This window comes from Leuresthes tenuis, unplaced genomic scaffold (assembly GCF_036924035.1).
Source record: "Leuresthes tenuis unplaced genomic scaffold, fLeuTen1.0.hap1 SCAF_13, whole genome shotgun sequence".
Classification (NCBI taxonomy): Eukaryota; Metazoa; Chordata; class Actinopteri; order Atheriniformes; family Atherinopsidae; genus Leuresthes; species Leuresthes tenuis.
Window position 1 is genome coordinate 34,875,171 of NW_027325367.1, and position 19,396 is coordinate 34,894,566.

The following is a 19,396-nucleotide window of genomic DNA, read 5'->3' on the forward strand; positions in this document are numbered from 1 at the left end:
GAGAATATCAAAACAGTATTCTAAGTACCACATCAGACTATAATGGTGATAACACACCTATTGAAATTTCAACTTCTGCAGTCTCAGCTATGATGTAAGTAATGGGTGAGAATGCTCAGGAATTTGGAGGTGAGATGGGCATCATCATGGCTATTGAAATGTCAACTTCTGGAGGCTGATCAGCTATTATGTAAGTAATGGGTGAGAATGCTCAGGAATTTGGAGGTGAGATGGGCATCATCATGCCCCTTGAAATTTCAAATTCTGAAGGCTCATCAGCTATTATGTAAGCAGAGGTGAGAATGCTGATCATTGATGACAGTGCTACTCTTCCTGCTCTTGTTTTCTTCTCCATTTTCCTCGTTGTGGAGTCGTTAGCGGTAACCTTCCCGTAGCAGCGACACCTCTGTGACTGAAAAGACTGCAACGACTGGCGCATCGACTCCAGCCACAATATATGGTCGGAACGACAGCGTGAAGTCATCAACAACGCTCGCTCGAGCCATCACGGCAACGACGCATGGCCTTTAAAGTGCTGCGTTAAGACCGCAGTTTCCCTTGGAGGCGGGGTTCAAATTCCACTTCTGACATTGCAAACTTCTCCAACAGAATGATTTTCACTGGCAAGGCAACCCAAGTTCACTCCTTGCTTGGCTATGCTACGTCGTATTGCTAAACTGGCACTGTATCGTCTAGTTTAAAGATTATTGCGGCCGTTTTACATCTGAAGAGTTCTTGCTTCCAAATGCTTTTTGATAAAGCTTATAGTTAGGGATGGCTCAGGTAATCCTGAAACATCCCATGTTGCCCAAGCTGCTATAGGCTTAGACTGCTGGGGGACCTCATTTGTCACACCTTTCCTCACTTTGCTCTCTTTTTCCCCCTGTTTAATTTCTCAAATGATTTTATGTACACGTGACATTATTGTGATTATTAAACAACTTAAACAACAGCCAAGACACATGAACAGCACGTAGACCCACATATTCACTTGAATGATCCCTCCTCCCTCCCCTGGAGGCGTTGGTTCAAATCCCACTTCTGACAAAGCAACCTTCTCCAAGAGAATGGTTTTCACCTGCAAGGCAACCCAACTTCACTCCTTGCTTGGCTATGCGATGTTGTATTGCTATTCTGGCACTGTGTCGTCCAGTTTAAAGATTGTTGCAGCCGTTTTACATCTGAAGAGTTCTTGCTTCCAAATGCTATGCCTACTATTTGTTTGCCTCAGGAGTCCTCTTAAACAACAGCCAATACACTTGAACACCATGCAGACCCATATATTCACTAGAATGATCCCTGGGCCCGCCGACAATATTATGCAAGAATGCCTTTTATGGTCAGGATGGCCGAGCGGTCTAAGACGCTGCTTTAAGGTCGCAGTCTCCCCTGGAGGCGTGGGTTCAAATCCCACTTCTGACATTTCACACTTCTCCTGGATTATGGTTTTCACTGGCAAGGCAAACCACGTTTACTCCATGCGTGGCTAGCGCTATATCATCTAGTTTACAGCAACATTCTTTGTGCCGTCATGTTACTCTGATGTCTTAGGACCGCTCTGAATCGCAGGGTAGGTGCTTGTTGCATGAGAATCCTTTGTCCACAACTCAAGTTATTGTTACATATTAACATTTTGGCATGTACTCAACACCACCGTAAAACCTCCTGTTTTTTTGTCATTTTTGTGGAAAAATCGTCTGAAAACAAAACACTGGTTGTGACAAAAGACCTCGACAGATCGTCCCTGGTATGCAAAGTCCTTGTTGGCTTTGGACAAGACAAGAATGAAACCACAGGTTTTCTGTTGTTGGACAAAGTACTTGGAAGTGAGCTTTATGGAAGAGTGGTATGAAGGAGAGGTTAGGGGGTAGTCCTTGTTGGCTTTGGACAAGACAAGAATGAAACAACAGGTCTTCTGTTGTTGGACAAGGTACTTGGAAGTGAGCTTTATGGAAGAGTCTTATGAAGGAGAGGTTAGGGGGAAGATAGAGGTCCCTGCAGGCCAGGCTTCTCGTGGTGGCAATACATTTGGTGCCAAGTGAAATGCCTTCCAAAGTGCTTTGATAAAAGCAAACAAGTGTAAGATAGTTGAATATGCGATGACAGCATGTATTGAAGGCTGGTGTAAGAGCTGCTGGTCTTGAGTGATTTGTAAGGGAGGTGACTGTTTGCAAGAGGGAACTTGGCTGATGGTGGGTGAATTAGATTATACTTGGTGGGAGGCATGTGATAAAAGTCCTAGCTCTCCCCGTCGGGGAATGGAACCCCGATCTTCCGCGTGACAGGCGGAGATACTGACCATTATACTAACGAGGAATTTCGATGGGTCAGATACAGTCGTCATTTGAAAAGACTACCGTAGCCAGTGAGCGAAATAAGATTTTTGTGTCCCATTTGAGGTGCCTTTTAAAGGAATGTTTTGAATCACGCAAAGCAATTGAGAAGAAACTAGGCATGATCTGCAGCATGCAAGTGGTGAAAAGGGCTCAACAAGAATCTCATTGTACAGGAATGTGTTTCTAACATGCACTGTATATATGACAATAAACGCTTGAATCTTGAATCTTGGTGGCAACACCCAGAAATTCTGCCTTGTGGTAGATGTAGGACACTCCGCATCATCAAAACAAAAAAAAGTAGAATGTTTGCTCCAGAAGAAGCTAGACTTTTTTTTTTCCCTTTGCAGTGTTGATAAGTTGTAAATAGATTCTACTTTGGACCCTTATGCAGATTTTTCAACCCCCCGGTACCATATCATAGGACAACAGGACAGGGCTTTTGACCGAAGCAAACTGGATTCATATCAGGCTATTTGAAGGGGGGCTATTCACATTTAGGCCTAAGATGGGTGAGAATATCAAAACAGTATTCTAAGTACCACATCAGACTATAATGGTGATAACACACCTATTGAAATGTCAACTTCTGCAGTCTCAGCTATTATGTAAGTAATGGGTGAGAATGCTCAGGAATTTGGAGGTGAGATGGGCATCATCATGCCTCTTGAAATTTCAAATTCTGGAGGCTCATCAGCTATTATATAAGCAGAGGTGAGAATGCTGATCATTGATGACAGTGCTACTCTTCCTGCTCTTGTTTTCTTCTCCATTTTCCTCGTTGTGGAGTTGTTAGCGGTAACCTTCCCGTAGCAGCGACACCTCTGTGACTGAAAAGACTGAAACGACTGGCGCATCGACTCCAGCCACAATATATGGTCGGGACGACCGCGTGAAGTCATCAACACCGCTCGCTCGAGCCATCTCGGCAACGATGCTTGGCCTTTAAAGTGTTGCGTTAAGACCGCAGTTTGCCTTGGAGGCGGGGTTCAAATTCCACTTCTGACATTGCAAACTTCTCCAACAGAATGATTTTTACTGGCAAGGCAACCCAAGTTCACTCCTTGCTTGGCTATGCTAAGTTGTATTGCTAAACTGGCACTGTGTCGTCCAGTTTAAAGATTGTTGCAGCCGTTTTACATCTGAAGAGTTCTTGCTTCCAAATGCTTTTTGATAAAGCTTATAGTTGGGGATGGCTCAGGTAATCCTGAAACATCCCATGTTGCCCAAGCTGCTATAGGCTTAGACTGCTGGGGGACATCATCTGTCACACCTTTCCTCATTTTGCTCTCTTTTTCCCCCTTTTTAATTTCTCAAATGATTTTATGTACACGTGACATTATTGTGGTAATTAAACAACTTAAACTACAGCCAAGACCAATGAACACCACGTAGACCCACATATTCACTCGAATGATCCCTCCTCCCTCCCCTGGAGGTGTGGGTTTAAATCCCACTTCTGACAAAGCAACCTTCTCCAAGAGAATGGTTTTCACTGGCAAGGCAACCCAACTTCACTCCTTGCTTGGCTATGCTATGTTGTATTGCTATTCTGGCACTGTGTCGTCCAGTTTAAAGATTGTTGCAGCCGTTTTACATCTGAAGAGTTCTTGCTTCCAAATGCTATGCCTACTATTTGTTTGCCTCAGGAGTCCTCTTAAACAACAGCCAATACACTTGAACACCATGCAGACCCATATATTCACTAGAATGATCCCTGGGCCCGCCGACAATATTATGCAAGAATCCCTTTTATGGTCAGGATGGCCGAGTGGTCTTATGCGCTGCGTTAAGGTCGCAGTCTCCCCTGGAGGCGTGGGTTCAAATCCCACTTCTGACATTTCACACTTCTCCTGGATTATGGTTTTCACTGGCAAGGCAAACCACGTTTACTCCATGCGTGGCTAGCGCTATATCATCTAGTTTACAGCAACATTCTTTGTGCCGTCATGTTACTCTGATGTCTTAGGACCGCTCTGAATCGCAGGGTAGGTGCTTGTTGCATGAGAATCCTTTGTCCACAACTCAAGTTATTGTTACATATTAACATTTTGGCATGTACTCAACACCACCGTAAAACCTCCTGTTTTTTTGTCATTTTTGTGGAAAAATCGTCTGAAAACAAAACACTGGTTGTGACAAAAGACCTCGACAGATCGTCCCTGGTATGCAAAGTCCTTGTTGGCTTTGGACAAGACAAGAATGAAACCACAGGTTTTCTGTTGTTGGACAAAGTACTTGGAAGTGAGCTTTATGGAAGAGTGGTATGAAGGAGAGGTTAGGGGGTAGTCCTTGTTGGCTTTGGACAAGACAAGAATGAAACAACAGGTCTTCTGTTGTTGGACAAGGTACTTGGAAGTGAGCTTTATGGAAGAGTCTTATGAAGGAGAGGTTAGGGGGAAGATAGAGGTCCCTGCAGGCCAGGCTTCTCGTGGTGGCAATACATTTGGTGCCAAGTGAAATGCCTTCCAAAGTGCTTTGATAAAAGCAAACAAGTGTAAGATAGTTGAATATGCGATGACAGCATGTATTGAAGGCTGGTGTAAGAGCTGCTGGTCTTGAGTGATTTGTAAGGGAGGTGACTGTTTGCAAGAGGGAACTTGGCTGATGGTGGGTGAATTAGATTATACTTGGTGGGAGGCATGTGATAAAAGTCCTAGCTCTCCCCGTCGGGGAATGGAACCCCGATCTTCCGCGTGACAGGCGGAGATACTGACCATTATACTAACGAGGAATTTCGATGGGTCAGATACAGTCGTCATTTGAAAAGACTACCGTAGCCAGTGAGCGAAATAAGATTTTTGTGTCCCATTTGAGGTGCCTTTTAAAGGAATGTTTTGAATCACGCAAAGCAATTGAGAAGAAACTAGGCATGATCTGCAGCATGCAAGTGGTGAAAAGGGCTCAACAAGAATCTCATTGTACAGGAATGTGTTTCTAACATGCACTGTATATATGACAATAAACGCTTGAATCTTGAATCTTGGTGGCAACACCCAGAAATTCTGCCTTGTGGTAGATGTAGGACACTCCGCATCATCAAAACAAAAAAAAGTAGAATGTTTGCTCCAGAAGAAGCTAGACTTTTTTTTTTTCCCTTTGCAGTGTTGATAAGTTGTAAATAGATTCTACTTTGGACCCTTATGCAGATTTTTCAAACCCCCGGTACCGTATCATAGGACAACAGGACAGGGCTTTTGACCGAAGCAAACTGGATTCATATCAGGCTATTTGAAGGGGGGCTATTCACATTTAGGCCTAAGATGGGTGAGAATATCAAAACAGTATTCTAAGTACCACATCAGACTATAATGGTGATAACACACCTATTGAAATGTCAACTTCTGCAGTCTCAGCTATTATGTAAGTAATGGGTGAGAATGCTTAGGAATTTGGAGGTGAGATGGGCATCATCATGCCTCTTGAAATTTCAAATTCTGGAGGCTCATCAGCTATTATATAAGCAGAGGTGAGAATGCTGATCATTGATGACAGTGCTACTCTTCCTGCTCTTGTTTTCTTCTCCATTTTCCTCGTTGTGGAGTTGTTAGCGGTAACCTTCCCGTAGCAGCGACACCTCTGTGACTGAAAAGACTGAAACGACTGGCGCATCGACTCCAGCCACAATATATGGTCGGGACGGCCGCGTGAAGTCATCAACACCGCTCGCTCGAGCCATCTCGGCAACGACGCTTGGCCTTTAAAGTGTTGCGTTAAGACCGCAGTTTGCCTTGGAGGCGGGGTTCAAATTCCACTTCTGACATTGCAAACTTCTCCAACAGAATGATTTTTACTGGCAAGGCAACCCAAGTTCACTCCTTGCTTGGCTATGCTAAGTTGTATTGCTAAACTGGCACTGTGTCGTCCAGTTTAAAGATTGTTGCAGCCGTTTTACATCTGAAGAGTTCTTGCTTCCAAATGCTTTTTGATAAAGCTTATAGTTGGGGATGGCTCAAGTAATCCTGAAACATCCCATGTTGCCCAAGCTGCTATAGGCTTAGACTGCTGGGGGACATCATCTGTCACACCTTTCCTCATTTTGCTCTCTTTTTCCCCCTGTTTAATTTCTCAAATGATTTTATGTACACGTGACATTATTGTGATTATTAAACAACTTAAACAACAGCCAAGACACATGAACAGCACGTAGACCCACATATTCACTTGAATGATCCCTCCTCCCTCCCCTGGAGGCGTTAGTTCAAATCCCACTTCTGACAAAGCAACCTTCTCCAAGAGAATGGTTTTCACTGGCAAGGCAACCCAACTTCCCTGGGCCCTCCGACAATCTTGTGCAAGAATCCCTTTTATGGTCAGGATGGCCGAGCGGTCTAAGGCAGTATCGCAGTATCTCCTGGAGGCGTGGGTTCAAATCCCACTTCTGACATTTCACACTTCTCCTGGATTATGGTTTTCACTGGCAAGGCAAACCACGTTTACTCCATGCGTGGCTAGCGCTATATCATCTAGTTTACAGCAACATTCTTTGTGCCGTCATGTTACTCTGATGTCTTAGGACCGCTCTGAATCGCAGGGTAGGTGCTTGTTGCATGAGAATCCTTCGTCCACAACTCAAGTTATTGTTGCATATTAACATTTTGGCATGTACTCAACACCACCGTAAAACCTCCTGTTTTTTTGTCATTTTGAAACCACAGGTTTTCTGTTGTTGGACAAAGTACTTGGAAGTGAGCTTTATGGAAGAGTGGTATGAAGGAGAGGTTAGGGGGTAGTCCTTGTTGGCTTTGGACAAGGCAAGAATGAAACAACAGGTCTTCTGTTGTTGGACAAGGTACTTGGAAGTGAGCTTTATGGAAGAGTCTTATGAAGGAGAGGTTAGGGGGAAGATAGAGGTCCCTGCAGGCCAGGCTTCTCGTGGTGGCAATACATTTGGTGCCAAGTGAAATGCCTTCCAAAGTGCTTTGATAAAAGCAGGGATTTCACTGGCAAGATTTCACTGGCAAGGCAAACCACGTTTACTCCATGCGTGGCTAGCGCTATATCATCTAGTTTACAGCAACATTCTTTGTGCCGTCATGTTACTCTGATGTCTTAGGACCGCTCTGAATCGCAGGGTAGGTGCTTGTTGCATGAGAATCCTTTGTCCACAACTCAAGTTATTGTTACATATTAACATTTTGGCATGTACTCAACACCACCGTAAAACCTCCTGTTTTTTTGTCATTTTTGTGGAAAAATCGTCTGAAAACAAAACACTGGTTGTGACAAAAGACCTCGACAGATCGTCCCTGGTATGCAAAGTCCTTGTTGGCTTTGGACAAGACAAGAATGAAACCACAGGTTTTCTGTTGTTGGACAAAGTACTTGGAAGTGAGCTTTATGGAAGAGTGGTATGAAGGAGAGGTTAGGGGGTAGTCCTTGTTGGCTTTGGACAAGACAAGAATGAAACAACAGGTCTTCTGTTGTTGGACAAGGTACTTGGAAGTGAGCTTTATGGAAGAGTCTTATGAAGGAGAGGTTAGGGGGAAGATAGAGGTCCCTGCAGGCCAGGCTTCTCGTGGTGGCAATACATTTGGTGCCAAGTGAAATGCCTTCCAAAGTGCTTTGATAAAAGCAAACAAGTGTAAGATAGTTGAATATGCGATGACAGCATGTATTGAAGGCTGGTGTAAGAGCTGCTGGTCTTGAGTGATTTGTAAGGGAGGTGACTGTTTGCAAGAGGGAACTTGGCTGATGGTGGGTGAATTAGATTATACTTGGTGGGAGGCATGTGATAAAAGTCCTAGCTCTCCCGGTCGGGGAATGGAACCCCGATCTTCCGCGTGACAGGCAGAGATACTGACCATTATACTAACGAGGAATTTCGATGGGTCAGATACAGTCGTCATTTGAAAAGACTACCGTAGCCAGTGAGCGAAATAAGAGTTTTGTGTCCCATTTGAGGTGCCTTTTAAAGGAATGTTTTGAATCACGCAAAGCAATTGAGAAGAAACTAGGCATGATCTGCAGCATGCAAGTGGTGAAAAGGGCTCAACAAGAATCTCATTGTACAGGAATGTGTTTCTAACATGCACTGTATATATGACAATAAACGCTTGAATCTTGAATCTTGGTGGCAACACCCAGAAATTCTGCCTTGTGGTAGATGTAGGACACTCCGCATCATCAAAACAATAAAAAGTAGAATGTTTGCTCCAGAAGAAGCTAGACTTTTTTTTCCCTTTGCAGTGTTGATAAGTTGTAAATAGATTCTACTTTGGACCCTTATGCAGATTTTTCAACCCCCCGGTACCGTATCATAGGACAACAGGACAGGGCTTTTGACCGAAGCAAACTGGATTCATATCAGGCTATTTGAAGGGGGGCTATTCACATTTAGGCCTAAGATGGGTGAGAATATCAAAACAGTATTCTAAGTACCACATCAGACTATAATGGTGATAACACACCTATTGAAATGTCAACTTCTGCAGTCTCAGCTATTATGTAAGTAATGGGTGAGAATGCTCAGGAATTTGGAGGTGAGATGGGCATCATCATGCCTCTTGAAATTTCAAATTCTGGAGGCTCATCAGCTATTATATAAGCAGAGGTGAGAATGCTGATCATTGATGACAGTGCTACTCTTCCTGCTCTTGTTTTCTTCTCCATTTTCCTCGTTGTGGAGTTGTTAGCGGTAACCTTCCCGTAGCAGCGACACCTCTGTGACTGAAAAGACTGAAACGACTGGCGCATCGACTCCAGCCACAATATATGGTCGGGACGACCGCGTGAAGTCATCAACACCGCTCGCTCGAGCCATCTCGGCAACGATGCTTGGCCTTTAAAGTGTTGCGTTAAGACCGCAGTTTGCCTTGGAGGCGGGGTTCAAATTCCACTTCTGACATTGCAAACTTCTCCAACAGAATGATTTTTACTGGCAAGGCAACCCAAGTTCACTCCTTGCTTGGCTATGCTAAGTTGTATTGCTAAACTGGCACTGTGTCGTCCAGTTTAAAGATTGTTGCAGCCGTTTTACATCTGAAGAGTTCTTGCTTCCAAATGCTTTTTGATAAAGCTTATAGTTGGGGATGGCTCAGGTAATCCTGAAACATCCCATGTTGCCCAAGCTGCTATAGGCTTAGACTGCTGGGGGACATCATCTGTCACACCTTTCCTCATTTTGCTCTCTTTTTCCCCCTTTTTAATTTCTCAAATGATTTTATGTACACGTGACATTATTGTGGTAATTAAACAACTTAAACTACAGCCAAGACCAATGAACACCACGTAGACCCACATATTCACTCGAATGATCCCTCCTCCCTCCCCTGGAGGTGTGGGTTCAAATCCCACTTCTGACAAAGCAACCTTCTCCAAGAGAATGGTTTTCACTGGCAAGGCAACCCAACTTCACTCCTTGCTTGGCTATGCTATGTTGTATTGCTATTCTGGCACTGTGTCGTCCAGTTTAAAGATTGTTGCAGCCGTTTTACATCTGAAGAGTTCTTGCTTCCAAATGCTATGCCTACTATTTGTTTGCCTCAGGAGTCCTCTTAAACAACAGCCATTACACTTGAACACCATGCAGACCCATATATTCACTCGAATGATCCCTGGGCCCGCCGACAATATTGTGCAAGAATCCCTTTTATGGTCAGGATGGCCGAGCGGTCTTATGCGCTGCGTTAAGGTCGCAGTCTCCCCTGGAGGCGTGGGTTCAAATCCCACTTCTGACATTTCACACTTCTCCTGGATTATGGTTTTCACTGGCAAGGCAAACCACGTTTACTCCATGCGTGGCTAGTGCTATATCATCTAGTTTACAGCAACATTCTTTGTGCCGTCATGTTACTCTGATGTCTTAGGACCGCTCTGAATCGCAGGGTAGGTGCTTGTTGCATGAGAATCCTTTGTCCACAACTCAAGTTATTGTTACATATTAACATTTTGGCATGTACTCAACACCACCGTAAAACCTCCTGTTTTTTTGTCATTTTTGTGGAAAAATCGTCTGAAAACAAAACACTGGTTGTGACAAAAGACCTCGACAGATCGTCCCTGGTATGCAAAGTCCTTGTTGGCTTTGGACAAGACAAGAATGAAACCACAGGTTTTCTGTTGTTGGACAAAGTACTTGGAAGTGAGCTTTATGGAAGAGTGGTATGAAGGAGAGGTTAGGGGGTAGTCCTTGTTGGCTTTGGACAAGACAAGAATGAAACAACAGGTCTTCTGTTGTTGGACAAGGTACTTGGAAGTGAGCTTTATGGAAGAGTCTTATGAAGGAGAGGTTAGGGGGAAGATAGAGGTCCCTGCAGGCCAGGCTTCTCGTGGTGGCAATACATTTGGTGCCAAGTGAAATGCCTTCCAAAGTGCTTTGATAAAAGCAAACAAGTGTAAGATAGTTGAATATGCGATGACAGCATGTATTGAAGGCTGGTGTAAGAGCTGCTGGTCTTGAGTGATTTGTAAGGGAGGTGACTGTTTGCAAGAGGGAACTTGGCTGATGGTGGGTGAATTAGATTATACTTGGTGGGAGGCATGTGATAAAAGTCCTAGCTCTCCCGGTCGGGGAATGGAACCCCGATCTTCCGCGTGACAGGCAGAGATACTGACCATTATACTAACGAGGAATTTCGATGGGTCAGATACAGTCGTCATTTGAAAAGACTACCGTAGCCAGTGAGCGAAATAAGAGTTTTGTGTCCCATTTGAGGTGCCTTTTAAAGGAATGTTTTGAATCACGCAAAGCAATTGAGAAGAAACTAGGCATGATCTGCAGCATGCAAGTGGTGAAAAGGGCTCAACAAGAATCTCATTGTACAGGAATGTGTTTCTAACATGCACTGTATATATGACAATAAACGCTTGAATCTTGAATCTTGGTGGCAACACCCAGAAATTCTGCCTTGTGGTAGATGTAGGACACTCCGCATCATCAAAACAATAAAAAGTAGAATGTTTGCTCCAGAAGAAGCTAGACTTTTTTTTCCCTTTGCAGTGTTGATAAGTTGTAAATAGATTCTACTTTGGACCCTTATGCAGATTTTTCAACCCCCCGGTACCGTATCATAGGACAACAGGACAGGGCTTTTGACCGAAGCAAACTGGATTCATATCAGGCTATTTGAAGGGGGGCTATTCACATTTAGGCCTAAGATGGGTGAGAATATCAAAACAGTATTCTAAGTACCACATCAGACTATAATGGTGATAACACACCTATTGAAATGTCAACTTCTGCAGTCTCAGCTATTATGTAAGTAATGGGTGAGAATGCTCAGGAATTTGGAGGTGAGATGGGCATCATCATGCCTCTTGAAATTTCAAATTCTGGAGGCTCATCAGCTATTATATAAGCAGAGGTGAGAATGCTGATCATTGATGACAGTGCTACTCTTCCTGCTCTTGTTTTCTTCTCCATTTTCCTCGTTGTGGAGTTGTTAGCGGTAACCTTCCCGTAGCAGCGACACCTCTGTGACTGAAAAGACTGAAACGACTGGCGCATCGACTCCAGCCACAATATATGGTCGGGACGACCGCGTGAAGTCATCAACACCGCTCGCTCGAGCCATCTCGGCAACGATGCTTGGCCTTTAAAGTGTTGCGTTAAGACCGCAGTTTGCCTTGGAGGCGGGGTTCAAATTCCACTTCTGACATTGCAAACTTCTCCAACAGAATGATTTTTACTGGCAAGGCAACCCAAGTTCACTCCTTGCTTGGCTATGCTAAGTTGTATTGCTAAACTGGCACTGTGTCGTCCAGTTTAAAGATTGTTGCAGCCGTTTTACATCTGAAGAGTTCTTGCTTCCAAATGCTTTTTGATAAAGCTTATAGTTAGGGATGGCTCAGGTAATCCTGAAACCTCCCATGTTGCCCAAGCTGCTATAGGCTTAGACTGCTGGGGGACCTCATTTGTCACACCTTTCCTCACTTTGCTCTCTTTTTCCCCCTGTTTAATTTCTCAAATGATTTTATGTACACGTGACATTATTGTGATTATTAAACAACTTAAACAAAAGCCAAGACACATGAACAGCACGTAGACCCACATATTCACTTGAATGATCCCTCCTCCCTCCCCTGGAGGCGTTGGTTCAAATCCCACTTCTGACAAAGCAACCTTCTCCAAGAGAATGGTTTTCACTGGCAAGGCAACCCAACTTCCCTTGGCCCTCCGACAATCTTGTGCAAGAATCCCTTTTATGGTCAGGATGGCCGAGCGGTCTAAGGCGCTGCGTTAAGGTCGCAGTCTCTCCTGGAGGCGTGGGTTCAAATCCCACTTCTGACATTTCACACTTCTCCTGGATTATGGTTTTCACTGGCAAGGCAAACCACGTTTACTCCATGCGTGGCTAGCGCTATATCATCTAGTTTACAGCAACATTCTTTGTGCCGTCATGTTACTCTGATGTCTTAGGTAGGTGCTTGTTGCATGAGAATCCTTTGTCCACAACTCAAGTTATTGTTACATATTAACATTTTGGCATGTACTCAACACCACCGTAAAACCTCCTGTTTTTTTGTCATTTTTGTGGAAAAATCGTCTGAAAACAAAACACTGGTTGTGACAAAAGACCTCGACAGATCGTCCCTGGTATGCAAAGTCCTTGTTGGCTTTGGACAAGACAAGAATGAAACCACAGGTTTTCTGTTGTTGGACAAAGTACTTGGAAGTGAGCTTTATGGAAGAGTGGTATGAAGGAGAGGTTAGGGGGTAGTCCTTGTTGGCTTTGGACAAGACAAGAATGAAACAACAGGTCTTCTGTTGTTGGACAAGGTACTTGGAAGTGAGCTTTATGGAAGAGTCTTATGAAGGAGAGGTTAGGGGGAAGATAGAGGTCCCTGCAGGCCAGGCTTCTCGTGGTGGCAATACATTTGGTGCCAAGTGAAATGCCTTCCAAAGTGCTTTGATAAAAGCAAACAAGTGTAAGATAGTTGAATATGCGATGACAGCATGTATTGAAGGCTGGTGTAAGAGCTGCTGGTCTTGAGTGATTTGTAAGGGAGGTGACTGTTTGCAAGAGGGAACTTGGCTGATGGTGGGTGAATTAGATTATACTTGGTGGGAGGCATGTGATAAAAGTCCTAGCTCTCCCCGTCGGGGAATGGAACCCCGATCTTCCGCGTGACAGGCGGAGATACTGACCATTATACTAACGAGGAATTTCGATGGGTCAGATACAGTCGTCATTTGAAAAGACTACCGTAGCCAGTGAGCGAAATAAGATTTTTGTGTCCCATTTGAGGTGCCTTTTAAAGGAATGTTTTGAATCACGCAAAGCAATTGAGAAGAAACTAGGCATGATCTGCAGCATGCAAGTGGTGAAAAGGGCTCAACAAGAATCTCATTGTACAGGAATGTGTTTCTAACATGCACTGTATATATGACAATAAACGCTTGAATCTTGAATCTTGGTGGCAACACCCAGAAATTCTGCCTTGTGGTAGATGTAGGACACTCCGCATCATCAAAACAATAAAAAGTAGAATGTTTGCTCCAGAAGAAGCTAGACTTTTTTTTCCCTTTGCAGTGTTGATAAGTTGTAAATAGATTCTACTTTGGACCCTTATGCAGATTTTTCAAACCCCCGGTACCGTATCATAGGACAACAGGACAGGGCTTTTGACCGAAGCAAACTGGATTCATATCAGGCTATTTGAAGGGGGGCTATTCACATTTAGGCCTAAGATGGGTGAGAATATCAAAACAGTATTCTAAGTACCACATCAGACTATAATGGTGATAACACACCTATTGAAATGTCAACTTCTGCAGTCTCAGCTATTATGTAAGTAATGGGTGAGAATGCTCAGGAATTTGGAGGTGAGATGGGCATCATCATGCCTCTTGAAATTTCAAATTCTGGAGGCTCATCAGCTATTATATAAGCAGAGGTGAGAATGCTGATCATTGATGACAGTGCTACTCTTCCTGCTCTTGTTTTCTTCTCCATTTTCCTCGTTGTGGAGTTGTTAGCGGTAACCTTCCCGTAGCAGCGACACCTCTGTGACTGAAAAGACTGAAACGACTGGCGCATCGACTCCAGCCACAATATATGGTCGGGACGACCGCGTGAAGTCATCAACACCGCTCGCTCGAGCCATCTCGGCAACGATGCTTGGCCTTTAAAGTGTTGCGTTAAGACCGCAGTTTGCCTTGGAGGCGGGGTTCAAATTCCACTTCTGACATTGCAAACTTCTCCAACAGAATGATTTTTACTGGCAAGGCAACCCAAGTTCACTCCTTGCTTGGCTATGCTAAGTTGTATTGCTAAACTGGCACTGTGTCGTCCAGTTTAAAGATTGTTGCAGCCGTTTTACATCTGAAGAGTTCTTGCTTCCAAATGCTTTTTGATAAAGCTTATAGTTGGGGATGGCTCAGGTAATCCTGAAACATCCCATGTTGCCCAAGCTGCTATAGGCTTAGACTGCTGGGGGACATCATCTGTCACACCTTTCCTCATTTTGCTCTCTTTTTCCCCCTTTTTAATTTCTCAAATGATTTTATGTACACGTGACATTATTGTGGTAATTAAACAACTTAAACTACAGCCAAGACCAATGAACACCACGTAGACCCACATATTCACTCCAATGATCCCTCCTCCCTCCCCTGGAGGTGTGGGTTCAAATCCCACTTCTGACAAAGCAACCTTCTCCAAGAGAATGGTTTTCACTGGCAAGGCAACCCAACTTCACTCCTTGCTTGGCTATGCTATGTTGTATTGCTATTCTGGCACTGTGTCGTCCAGTTTAAAGATTGTTGCAGCCGTTTTACATCTGAAGAGTTCTTGCTTCCAAATGCTATGCCTACTATTTGTTTGCCTCAGGAGTCCTCTTAAACAACAGCCATTACACTTGAACACCATGCAGACCCATATATTCACTCGAATGATCCCTGGGCCCGCCGACAATATTGTGCAAGAATCCCTTTTATGGTCAGGATGGCCGAGTGGTCTTATGCGCTGCGTTAAGGTCGCAGTCTCCCCTGGAGGCGTGGGTTCAAATCCCACTTCTGACATTTCACACTTCTCCTGGATTATGGTTTTCACTGGCAAGGCAAACCACGTTTACTCCATGCGTGGCTAGTGCTATATCATCTAGTTTACAGCAACATTCTTTGTGCCGTCATGTTACTCTGATGTCTTAGGACAATTCTGAATCGCAGGGTAGGTGCTTGTTGCATGAGAATCCTTTGTCCACAACTCAAGTTATTGTTACATATTAACATTTTGGCATGTACTCAACACCACCGTAAAACCTCCTGTTTTTTTGTCATTTTTGTGGAAAAATCGTCTGAAAACAAAACACTGGTTGTGACAAAAGACCTCGACAGATCGTCCCTGGTATGCAAAGTCCTTGTTGGCTTTGGACAAGACAAGAATGAAACCACAGGTTTTCTGTTGTTGGACAAAGTACTTGGAAGTGAGCTTTATGGAAGAGTGGTATGAAGGAGAGGTTAGGGGGTAGTCCTTGTTGGCTTTGGACAAGACAAGAATGAAACAACAGGTCTTCTGTTGTTGGACAAGGTACTTGGAAGTGAGCTTTATGGAAGAGTCTTATGAAGGAGAGGTTAGGGGGAAGATAGAGGTCCCTGCAGGCCAGGCTTCTCGTGGTGGCAATACATTTGGTGCCAAGTGAAATGCCTTCCAAAGTGCTTTGATAAAAGCAAACAAGTGTAAGATAGTTGAATATGCAATGACAGCATGTATTGAAGGCTGGTGTAAGAGCTGCTGGTCTTGAGTGATTTGTAAGGGAGGTGACTGTTTGCAAGAGGGAACTTGGCTGATGGTGGGTGAATTAGATTATACTTGGTGGGAGGCATGTGATAAAAGTCCTAGCTCTCCCCGTCGGGGAATGGAACCCCGATCTTCCGCGTGACAGGCGGAGATACTGACCATTATACTAACGAGGAATTTCGATGGGTCAGATACAGTCGTCATTTGAAAAGACTACCGTAGCCAGTGAGCGAAATAAGATTTTTGTGTCCCATTTGAGGTGCCTTTTAAAGGAATGTTTTGAATCACGCAAAGCAATTGAGAAGAAACTAGGCATGATCTGCAGCATGCAAGTGGTGAAAAGGGCTCAACAAGAATCTCATTGTACAGGAATGTGTTTCTAACATGCACTGTATATATGACAATAAACGCTTGAATCTTGAATCTTGGTGGCAACACCCAGAAATTCTGCCTTGTGGTAGATGTAGGACACTCCGCATCATCAAAACAAAAAAAAGTAGAATGTTTGCTCCAGAAGAAGCTAGACTTTTTTTTTTTCCCTTTGCAGTGTTGATAAGTTGTAAATAGATTCTACTTTGGACCCTTATGCAGATTTTTCAAACCCCCGGTACCGTATCATAGGACAACAGGACAGGGCTTTTGACCGAAGCAAACTGGATTCATATCAGGCTATTTGAAGGGGGGCTATTCACATTTAGGCCTAAGATGGGTGAGAATATCAAAACAGTATTCTAAGTACCACATCAGACTATAATGGTGATAACACACCTATTGAAATGTCAACTTCTGCAGTCTCAGCTATTATGTAAGTAATGGGTGAGAATGCTTAGGAATTTGGAGGTGAGATGGGCATCATCATGCCTCTTGAAATTTCAAATTCTGGAGGCTCATCAGCTATTATATAAGCAGAGGTGAGAATGCTGATCATTGATGACAGTGCTACTCTTCCTGCTCTTGTTTTCTTCTCCATTTTCCTCGTTGTGGAGTTGTTAGCGGTAACCTTCCCGTAGCAGCGACACCTCTGTGACTGAAAAGACTGAAACGACTGGCGCATCGACTCCAGCCACAATATATGGTCGGGACGACCGCGTGAAGTCATCAACACCGCTCGCTCGAGCCATCTCGGCAACGATGCTTGGCCTTTAAAGTGTTGCGTTAAGACCGCAGTTTGCCTTGGAGGCGGGGTTCAAATTCCACTTCTGACATTGCAAACTTCTCCAACAGAATGATTTTTACTGGCAAGGCAACCCAAGTTCACTCCTTGCTTGGCTATGCTAAGTTGTATTGCTAAACTGGCACTGTGTCGTCCAGTTTAAAGATTGTTGCAGCCGTTTTACATCTGAAGAGTTCTTGCTTCCAAATGTTTTTTGATAAAGCTTATAGTTGGGGATGGCTCAGGTAATCCTGAAACATCCCATGTTGCCCAAGCTGCTATAGGCTTAGACTGCTGGGGGACATCATCTGTCACACCTTTCCTCATTTTGCTCTCTTTTTCCCCCTGTTTAATTTCTCAAATGATTTTATGTACACGTGACATTATTGTGATTATTAAACAACTTAAACAACAGCCAAGACACATGAACAGCACGTAGACCCACATATTCACTTGAATGATCCCTCCTCCCTCCCCTGGAGGCGTTGGTTCAAATCCCACTTCTGACAAAGCAACCTTCTCCAAGAGAATGGTTTTCACTGGCAAGGCAACCCAACTTCCCTGGGCCCGCCGACAATCTTGTGCAATAATCCCTTTTATGGTCAGGATGGCCGAGCGGTCTAAGGCGCTGCGTTAAGGTCGCAGTCTCTCCTGGAGGCGTGGGTTCAAATCCCACTTCTGACATTTCACACTTCTCCTGGATTATGGTTTTCACTGGCAAGGCAAACCACGTTTACTCCATGCGTGGCTAGCGCTATATCATCTAGTTTACAGCAACATTCTTTGTGCCGTCATGTTACTCTGATGTCTTAGGACCGCTCTGAATCGCAGGGTAGGTGCTTGTTGCATGAGAATCCTTCGTCCACAACTCAAGTTATTGTTACATATTAACATTTTGGCATGTACTCAACACCACCGTAAAACCTCCTGTTTTTTTGTCATTTTGAAACCACAGGTTTTCTGTTGTTGGACAAAGTACTTGGAAGTGAGCTTTATGGAAGAGTGGTATGAAGGAGAGGTTAGGGGGTAGTCCTTGTTGGCTTTGGACAAGACAAGAATGAAACAACAGGTCTTCTGTTGTTGGACAAGGTACTTGGAAGTGAGCTTTATGGAAGAGTCTTATGAAGGAGAGGTTAGGGGGAAGATAGAGGTCCCTGCAGGCCAGGCTTCTCGTGGTGGTAATACATTTGGTGCCAAGTGAAATGCCTTCCAAAGTGCTTTGATAAAAGCAGGGATTTCACTGGCAAGATTTCACTGGCAAGGCAAACCACGTTTACTCCATGCGTGGCTAGCGCTATATCATCTAGTTTACAGCAACATTCTTTGTGCCGTCATGTTACTCTGATGTCTTAGGACCGCTCTGAATCGCAGGGTAGGTGCTTGTTGCATGAGAATCCTTTGTCCACAACTCAAGTTATTGTTACATATTAACATTTTGGCATGTACTCAACACCACCGTAAAACCTCCTGTTTTTTTGTCATTTTTGTGGAAAAATCGTCTGAAAACAAAACACTGGTTGTGACAAAAGACCTCGACAGATCGTCCCTGGTATGCAAAGTCCTTGTTGGCTTTGGACAAGACAAGAATGAAACCACAGGTTTTCTGTTGTTGGACAAAGTACTTGGAAGTGAGCTTTATGGAAGAGTGGTATGAAGGAGAGGTTAGGGGGTAGTCCTTGTTGGCTTTGGACAAGACAAGAATGAAACAACAGGTCTTCTGTTGTTGGACAAGGTACTTGGAAGTGAGCTTTATGGAAGAGTCTTATGAAGGAGAGGTTAGGGGGAAGATAGAGGTCCCTGCAGGCCAGGCTTCTCGTGGTGGCAATACATTTGGTGCCAAGTGAAATGCCTTCCAAAGTGCTTTGATAAAAGCAAACAAGTGTAAGATAGTTGAATATGCGATGACAGCATGTATTGAAGGCTGGTGTAAGAGCTGCTGGTCTTGAGTGATTTGTAAGGGAGGTGACTGTTTGCAAGAGGGAACTTGGCTGATGGTGGGTGAATTAGATTATACTTGGTGGGAGGCATGTGATAAAAGTCCTAGCTCTCCCCGTCGGGGAATGGAACCCCGATCTTCCGCGTGACAGGCGGAGATACTGACCATTATACTAACGAGGAATTTCGATGGGTCAGATTCAGTCGTCATTTGAAAAGACTACCGTAGCCAGTGAGCGAAATAAGAGTTTTGTGTCCCATTTGAGGTGCCTTTTAAAGGAATGTTTTGA

General features: G+C 44.1%; 6 non-coding genes across 6 annotated transcripts; all 6 read left to right on the top strand.

The window, feature by feature from the left end:
- The first annotated feature begins 1,339 nt into the window (after positions 1–1,339).
- trnal-aag (transfer RNA leucine (anticodon AAG)) lies at positions 1,340–1,422 on the top strand. The gene has a single exon. It is a non-coding gene; the product is annotated as a tRNA-Leu (tRNA).
- A 2,671-nt stretch (positions 1,423–4,093) lies between these two features.
- trnal-aag (transfer RNA leucine (anticodon AAG)) lies at positions 4,094–4,176 on the top strand. Its single transcript has one exon. It is a non-coding gene; the product is annotated as a tRNA-Leu (tRNA).
- A 5,756-nt stretch (positions 4,177–9,932) lies between these two features.
- On the top strand, positions 9,933–10,015 carry trnal-aag (transfer RNA leucine (anticodon AAG)). The gene has a single exon. It is a non-coding gene; the product is annotated as a tRNA-Leu (tRNA).
- A 2,469-nt stretch (positions 10,016–12,484) lies between these two features.
- Positions 12,485–12,567, top strand: trnal-aag (transfer RNA leucine (anticodon AAG)). The gene has a single exon. It is a non-coding gene; the product is annotated as a tRNA-Leu (tRNA).
- Positions 12,568–15,217: 2,650 nt separating this feature from the next.
- On the top strand, positions 15,218–15,300 carry trnal-aag (transfer RNA leucine (anticodon AAG)). The gene has a single exon. It is a non-coding gene; the product is annotated as a tRNA-Leu (tRNA).
- Positions 15,301–17,772: 2,472 nt separating this feature from the next.
- trnal-aag (transfer RNA leucine (anticodon AAG)) lies at positions 17,773–17,855 on the top strand. The gene has a single exon. It is a non-coding gene; the product is annotated as a tRNA-Leu (tRNA).
- The last annotated feature ends 1,541 nt before the right edge of the window (positions 17,856–19,396 follow it).